The following is a 9,315-nucleotide window of genomic DNA, read 5'->3' as shown; positions in this document are numbered from 1 at the left end:
TATTTTGATTGTATTTAAGCCTTTTATGATGTATTAAGGTCATTTGAAGGTAATTTAGGTCATGACAAGTCATTATACAAAGTTATGTAGTACAAGTTGTAAAAAAATGTCACATTGTCCTAATAGGTCCTTAATGCCCAAGATGGTAAAAGTATCCAAGGAAGGTTGAAATTGATATAATTTATCATGTTTAGTCCATATTAAGAGATTTTGGGGGTATATGTAAAGTTTCACAAAGTTTAGACTCAATTTGCAAAAGCTGTCATGACAAAAAAAGTGTTGTCATGATAAGAAATTTACAAAATTGATCTTCGTCAATTGGATGGATTAGGTAGTTAGTTATGGGGTAGGAATATGTTATAAAACATGTCATAGTTGAGTTCAAGGTGTGTGATTAGTTTGGAGGAAATCATACAATGTTATAACAATTAGGCCTCTAATTGTCATGTCAATTTCTACATGGTATTAGTACAACAAAGAATGTAAGTAATATTTGTGTTGTAAATCCTTCATGTAATAGTCATGGTATAGGGAAATGGAAGTCACTTCCCACTAATGGAACAATTATTGTATTAGGTTGGAAGGAACTATAAATAAATATGTTGGTTTTTTATCAAAATTTTGGAATTGTTGCATTTTTATACTATCTATTACACATTTAGATTATTTAATGGATTGGAAGTTGTTATAAAAGTTTGGAATGTGTAGAGGTATGTCCTAACAACCTATTTTTTCAAATTGTAGAATTATTCAAGACTTATAAAAGAGGATCCAATCATATTTATAACAATTGGTCTTAAACCCTCAATTTTAGAGTGTCTTGTAAGGGTTTGGTCATAATTACAATTTTAACCAATGGAAAAAAACTACAAATCTAGAATATTGAAGTATAATAGTTACACTTTGATAGACATTTGGTCTCAAGTTTAATGATTAAGGTAGGTCAAATGTTTTTTATGCCCTGGCTAATTGTTACAATACATTTATTGAGTTTTAATAGTATTTTATGTTGATAGATTAATTTTTAGATTGAAAAAGGTTCCTAACAGTGTATAACATTTGGAAAGTATCAACACAAGACAAATAACCTTCCTAATTGTACAATGGATAGTTGATGGAAGGAACACACTCTCGTCAGAAATGTTTTGAACACATTGTAAACTAATATCGTTAAGTAGCAATTAGAATCTAAGTATGATGATTCATGATCAATATTAAGTAAAATGTTCATGTTTATTCAAGTGGTGATGAATTAGAGTGTTGGTGAGGTATTTTTTCATGATGATGAGCAATAAAGGTAACTCATTGTTATAAGATAGATATGAGTGGTCCTAATGTGTGTAGGACAGTAACACTAAGGAGGATTCTTGTCTAAAATAGTTTTGGTCTTGATATGAAATCTCAAAGGACAATTATTGACATTTGGCATTGAATATTATAAGTGATGTGCTTGTTGAACATTGACCTTAATGGTGGCTTAATGTTAAGGATGGACAATATGATGAATGTGACGGAGATGATAGAGTTCAAGATTATGTTTTGTTGAATCAAAACCAATAAATAATGTTAGGGATTATTAAAAAGAGTTTAATTGAGTGAACATGAATTGAATAATGCTTGTACATAGGTAAAGTAAGATGGAGGGATATCTTGGCGATAACATGGGCAATGATGTAATAAGGAGTTGGATAGTATTTGAGGTTTACTTGGAGTAATGAAATGCAAGTTCTTTGGTTATTCAATGAGAGATTGTCATAAGGACTAGCTTATGGAAGATTTGTGACCACAAGGCCTAATAGGACTTGAAGTTGGATTATGTGGTTGTGTATTAATAGATTGAGTAAATTTCTTCTTTGAACATGTAAAGGTATGAAAAAAAAATTATTGTGCCTTGAATGATGTGAATGGATGCATTGACTGACTATTTGATGGATTAGGCAATGTTGAATGTCTCTATTGACAGGATTAAGGAACCTATCATATTTTTTTGTGTTTTGTGATTTCATCTTTTAGAGATGGTGTTATATAAAAATGTCTCTAATGGTTGTTCTCTGTTCGAAACTACAATTGGAATAATTGTTATGTTGTCATTGATGTCAAACCTATTGGAGAGATATTTACTAGTAGTGTAGAGTGCCACATCAGTTGATTGATGAAGAGGATTTGAAAAGAGAAATAACTAGACAAAGTAGTGAAGTTGATGAGTAAAGAGAAGCAAGTATGTTGGAATTACAATTGGCACTTGATCAGTTAGTCATTGACAAGATAATGTGTTGTTTAATCATCATATAAAGTGAAGAAAATAGTTGAGTTGATGTGTAGAAGAGAAGACAAGAAGTTGAGTAAAACATTAAGCTTAACCAAGTGATAGTTTTACTAGGCTATTAAAGCAAATGATTAAGTAGCTTAAGAGATAGTCGAGTAAATAGTATTAGTCAAGTTTTAGTTAGGGTTGATTGAGATAACAAAGAAACTATAGTAGTGATTGAGGTACACAGTGTTGACCAAACAAAAGAGCACAGTGACGACCAAGTGTCAGCAAATTAACAATTTATGAAAGAATCGAGTTTGAGGATTGAGGTACACAACGTTGACCAAACGAAAGAGCACAATGATGACCAAGTGTCAGCAAATTAACAATTTATGAAAGAATCGAGTTTGAGGTCGACATAGTTTAATTTTTGGATTAGTCAAAATGTGTGGATGATAAGGTTGTTGCGTTGGTATATTAAATACATGAATTAAGTTTGTTATGCAATCAAAGACAAGGATTTAAGGAGAAGTTTCTAGAAGTGTCAAGAAAGGAGTAGAAGGACAAAATGATGGATAGATTCATTAAATCTAATTAAAACCTAATATCTTTAGTGATGTTTAAGTGACAAAAGATTAGATTTACCTATTTAAGGAGGCATACGAGGTGTTTTCTAAGGTTGGTTCGTTGTTGATTGGCGATTCAGCAAAAACCCTGCAAAGAAAAAAGTAGCCAAGGAAAAGTGAGAAGATTGGTGAAGTGTGATACTTGAAGGGTTTCCAAGCATATCAGAGAAGGAGGTGATAATTAATTCCATACAATGATCCAATAAATGAGCTAAATCGAGATCTAAATTTGCAAAGTGAGTTGTATCTGAATAGATCAAACCTGGTTGTTACTTTCTAACCATTGTGGTAGTCAAAATCCTTTGATCAAGATTGACCTAATAGTCATTTTGTGAATCATTTAATCAATGTGACATTCTAATGAGATGATCCAAGGTCCTTTAACCAAGCCACTCTTGATAGGGTGATTAAATCCTTTAACAGGGTCACACTTAGTAGTGTATTTTGTAACCTTTAACAGGGTTGGCTCTTAACTGAGCTCACTTTAGAAGAGTGAAAAGTGGTAGCATGTTACTTGGTGGGTTTTTTCCAAATTGTATATACATGTTAAATCTTGGTGTGATATACGTGTGATGCATGTTATTTACTGTTAGTGGACATATATTAAACAAAGAGTTAATTGATGAATGAGTATGTTAAGTTACTAGTGAGTTGTTATATGGACCAAATGGTTTTATGAGTTTGAATAAGTTGTTTGAAGTTAGTGAAAGTTGAATTGGTATATCTAGATCTGAGGATAATTGATTCACCACCCCCCTCCTCTCAATTATTTCAAATATAATGTGAGAACTTCAGTGCTTGTAAGAAAAGTTTGAAGGACTCGAGCTAAAGATCAAGATGTACAAGAGAGAGGTACATAATTTGAATGAGGAGAACTTCCCAACATGGTAACACTTGATGAAATTGCATCTATCTAGAGTAGGATATTTTGCATGTATTACGTGGAAAGTGAATGCATTGAAGTTTCTAGACCCATGATTGTTGAACAAATGAAGGAGAAGTAGGAGCATAATCAAGCGATGGTAGATCTGGCATCTTCTCTGTGTTGTTGAATTTGACGATGTGAAGGAATGTTCTACTTCAAAGAAAATATGGTACAAGTTGGTACAAATCCACGGAGGAGATAAAAATGTGTTGAGAGATCAAGTTGAAAGTTTGAGAGGCAAATTCAACGACATGAGAATGAAAGAAGGAGAAATTGTTGCACATTACTATGGTTGGATCAAGGAGGTTATGAATGCTATTAGAGGAGTTGGAGGTATCATATCTAATCAGACTGTAATGAGTAAGGCATTGAGGACTTTACTTCTTATCTATGCAATTAGAGTATCTACAATCCAAGAACTAAGATGTACATCTGGTAATGATTTGGCCTTGGATAGTTTAAGTGGTAGACTCATTGTATTTGAATTGTCAAGAGTTGATAAGTATACACCATCTAATGTTGAATGTGATTTCAATTCTCAACTAACCCTCAATGGATCTAAGAGAAATAAGAAGAGAAAGCATGTGGATAGTGACAGTCAATCAAATGACGATCTTGATGATCTTGAAGCATTACTAGCAAGAAGGCTACCAAGAAGAAAAGGAAAATATAAAGGTAAACTCCCTAGTATCTGCTTTACATGTAACAAAGTTGGTCATATTGTTGGTAGATGTCCTGCCAAAGATGAGAAGGAAGAAAATAAAGACATCAAATACCGAGGAAGGAAAGACAACCGAGGCAACAAAGACTATAAAGGAAAAGGTAAGAAATCATGTTACATTATTGAAGAAGATGGTTCTGATAGTGATTCTGATGAAAATAATGAAGAAGTTGTTTATGTTGCAATGAAATATGAATGTGGTGAAGATGAGAAAATTGTATTGATTTCACATGTGAACAAGATTGACAGATGGATAATTGATAGTGGTCGTTCACATCATATGACTGGTGATGCAAGTAAATTTGAAAAGCTAGAACATTATAATGGAAGTAGTGTTAAGTTTGGAAATGATGCACCATGCTATGTAAAAGGTAAACACTACAACATTTGGGGTCAAATTATGATGACAATTTGTGACGATGGTGTAATTTGTGGTCATTTTCATTTTCATGTTTATTTTTATTTTTCAATTGTCCCTGACATCATTGCAATATCAATTTTGGTGCTATAATTGCAACACCCTTGTGAGCATTAAAAAAAGAAGAAACACGAAAATTGTTTTCCATTTGTTTTGATTTTGGAGAGAGTTGCACGTGAAAGAGGTGGAGAGTTATGAACGTTGCCATGACCCTTGTGATCGGTACATTTGGTTGTTGTGCTCTCATGATCTATGCATTTCGTTGTCATGCCCTTGCTCTGTCATTTCATTGTCTCACCGTTCCCTTGTGATCTACATGCCCTAGCTTTGTGATTTCCTTCAAGGGTGAGAAGGGGTACATATGTAAATATATTTTTCTTTTCCTTGTAAACATGTATGCTTTTATATTTCCTTATAAACATATATCTCTTTATATATTCAAAGAGATCTTTTCAAGGTGCTTATTACATATGTGATCCAGTTGCATAAATATTCCAGAATCCAAATAATAGAACAATAAAACTCACTCAACCCGTGCTAAGTGACTTACCTCAAGATCTTGCACAAAAATAATGTAGACCACGAAAAATGGACCGAGTTCACAATAAATTTTACAAAAACATATCATAGCAGATATTTGCAGAAAGGAACAAGCCATAACCAATTAAATGGGTCTAGGTGCTAATTAGCTGGGTTGATATATATGTATATTTAACTGGGTTATGACATCTACAAGAGAATGAGCCTTGTGATTATGCATATGTGTTTGGTACATTTCTTTCTTGAGATATATCTTTGCATTTCATTGTCATGCCCCTGCTCTATGATTTGGTTGCCATGCCCTTGTGATCTTAGTGTTTCATTGTTGTGCCCTTTCTTTATGATTTTGGTGTCGTGCCCTTGCTCTATGATTTTGTTGCCATGTTGTGCCCTTGCTCTACAAGTTTGTTGTCATGTTGTGCCCTTGCTCTGTGATTTTGTTGTCATGCCCTAGCTCTACAATTTTCTTCAAGGGTATGTAAATGTTGGTTTATTTTCCTTCTAAATAGGTATCTCTTTATATCTCCTTTTGAACATGTATATTTAGAGATCTTTTTTAAGATGCTTATTACATATTAGCTACACAACCAAAAAATTGATCTAGTTGCATACATATTCTAGAATCCAAATAATAATAAAATAAAACTCACTTAACCCATGCTAAGTAACTTACCTCAAGATCCTCCACACAAAAAATGTAGACCAGGAAAAATGGCTAGAATTCGCAAGAAATTTTACAAAAACATATCATAGCAGATATTTTTAGAAAGAAACTAACCATAACTAGTTAAATGGATCTAGTTGTTGATTAGTTGGGTTGATTACAAATTCCTTTAGAACTATCATCAAATTAGGTGCAATAAAATGAACAATCAATTGTTCCTAGCTAGCAAGAACAAATACAATTTTCCAAGGTGATAAAATTCCATATGTAAGGAATTGAAGAATAACTTTAGTGAAATGTTGAGTGTTAGGAGTTGAAGAAGCACGTTCTTCTTTTGTATAAATGCCATAATTACAAGGCTCATTCCCTTGCAAAAGCCTCTACCACAATGGCATTACCTCTAAACCATGCAAAGGATGTTGAAGTGGTTCCCAACCTTGAAACACTCTTATAAGCATTTGATACTTGGCATCATCACGGGGAGACTGTACCAATACTTGAAACACTCTTATAAGCATTTAATATTTGGATTGTAAATTCTCAAAGATATTTGCAAGTGATTCTAGTGTCATAGTACCTACCACAACACTTTCCTAGATTCTATCCAGTGGCTCCTATAATATCCTCTATGTTGTCTAGTTGTTGTTTCTATCATGCAGTCTCTTTCTAAAGTCACTCCTTCTCATTCTCTTTCTAAAGTCGCTCCTGTTAGGATTTAACCACGGGTAGAAATAACAATTACATGCAAATATAAACAATATCAAAAAGTAATAGATCCAAAGAAAAAAAACACAAGACCCCAAAATTTAACATGCTTCACCCAAACCCTGGGCTACGTCCACCAAACAACAAGTCCAATATTATTATGATCTAGTGATTACATTCTAGTTATAACCTGTAATCCCTTACAACTCAATACCACCACAAGAATTAATTTTCACATCACCGCAATAAAACAATCCCTAACCCTAAGCCCTTTTATACAAGTATTTTTGCCGCTTTAGGGTTAAAATTAGTTACAACATGTTGGCCATAAAATGGTGATAAAATAGCCCCAAAAAATTATTAGGGACTCCACCTCCAAACCCTCGCTCAAGGCCTGGCCAACCCCGAACCCCACTGAGGAATTATGGAGTATGTACAGTACTTCCTTGATCAGTCACCACAATCTAACAACTCCTTCTCCTTTGCTCTCATGCCTTAAATTTTGATTATCAAACTTCTAAATATTTGCCTCTACCTTATCTAAAATCAACTTCATAGTGTGTTGTAACTCTAGCATAGGTTTTTGATCATTGATAGCTTTCATTTCAGCATTCAAGTTTTCAAGATTGGTTAACACCCTCACTTGAGGACCTCTCATGTCAAGAAATTTTTGTATTGTTTCAACACCATGTTCTTGCTTCTAAACTAATAGTTCTTAAGATGCATTTTCTTGTAAATATTAATTTTCTTGAACAATTGTAAACTTTTAGAAAGTGCATTGTTATTTTCATGCATGTATGTATATATGTATGTATGTATATATGCATGTATATATGTATGTATGTATATATATGCATATGTGTGTGTGTGTGTGTGTGTGTGTGTGTGTGTGTATTTATCTATGTATATATACAGAGAGATCTTGTGGGTTGTGGATTATGGATTATAAACAAAGAAGAAAAGAAAACATGACTCTATTCATTCCCCATTTGTTTTGATTGATTATGGAGAGTTGTGCATGAAAGAGGGTGGAAAGCTCCAAACGAGGGTGGAGAGCTTTGAATGTTGGTAGAGATCAATGGAGATCTAGGATTTTGTTATCATTCCCTTGTGATCTTCATGCCCTTTCTCTATGATTTTCTTTAAGGGGAGAAGAGGTACCCATGTAAATGTTGTTTTATTTTCTTTCTAGACATGTATCTCTTGTTCATATATAATAGCTTTAGTCGGATTCAAGGATAACTAATTATGATGATTTTATGGATATGTGCATGTATGTATGTAAATCAGTTCACTATGTGAGCTACTTTACATGCATAAATATACACTTGCATAGTACTTGTGCTAAATTTAATTAATCATTCATGTTTTGAATTCACACAAGCAATTATCCTTACATTCAATCAAATTTATTCATACCAAACTAAGTATGAAAAAAATTGTACTTATAGATTATATTATATCTTGGTGATTGAGTAAAGATCTTGTGCATAATATCGTCTAGGTAATGATAAGATGCATTCATGTTAAGTCATAATAGGATCAAGCAAATGATCCATTTATGTTACTTCATACTTATTTTATTGAACATTATGTTTAACATAATTAGTAATACTAGAATTATACAGCTACAACTAGTACTCTTGTTTATTTTATTTAATCATACACATTTAAGACTATTATTTTTCTTAAAATTAGATTGTATATCTGTTATCACTAAAACACAAATATAGATCTTTGATAGTTATCTTTTTGAATTTCAAGATGTTTATATTTAACGTGAAGAGTTTCCACTACTGGACAGTGGAATAGCCATAATGTGGAGCCACATAGCTCATGAAGTTTTCCAACAAATTATATTTTTATTATATTTTTGTCCTTCAAAAAATATTATAGGTGAATGTTCTTCTGATTTTCCATATATTTAATAATTTGTCGCTTGTCGTTTGAGTTAATTTTTTATTATGAGATAGAGATATCTATCACAAGGATGGACATGCCAATTTTGATCATCCCTCTTTCAAATCTGATTCCCTTATCTAATTAATGAAACTACTCGCAATTGACAACCTCATTTTCTACAACTTTCCTGATCAAGCATTCACACAAACAAATCATCCCATATCCATAAACAACATCTAATCTTCTATAAATCTCTCTCCTCTAAAGACCCAATACATGGAGATATTATCATCGTGAGTAGACTCACTCTCCTCAGACGAATTCAATCAAAACTATTCATACCAAACTAAGCCTGTAAAAATTTGTGCTTACGAATTATATTATCTCTTGGTGATTGAGTAAAGATCAAATACAATTTTCCAAGGTGATAAAATTGCATATACAAATGTATGTATGTATGTATGCATATAGATATGTATCTCTGCATCTTGTTGTCGTGCCTTTGTGATCTTTGTGTATGTATGTTTGTAGGTATGTATATACATGTATTACTATATATATGT

The sequence above is a fragment of the Cupressus sempervirens genome, chromosome 10 (assembly GCF_028749045.1).
Source record: "Cupressus sempervirens isolate cs-2001-9-10 chromosome 10, ASM2874904v1, whole genome shotgun sequence".
Classification (NCBI taxonomy): domain Eukaryota; kingdom Viridiplantae; phylum Streptophyta; class Pinopsida; order Cupressales; family Cupressaceae; genus Cupressus; species Cupressus sempervirens.
This window is presented reverse-complemented; position numbering follows the sequence as displayed.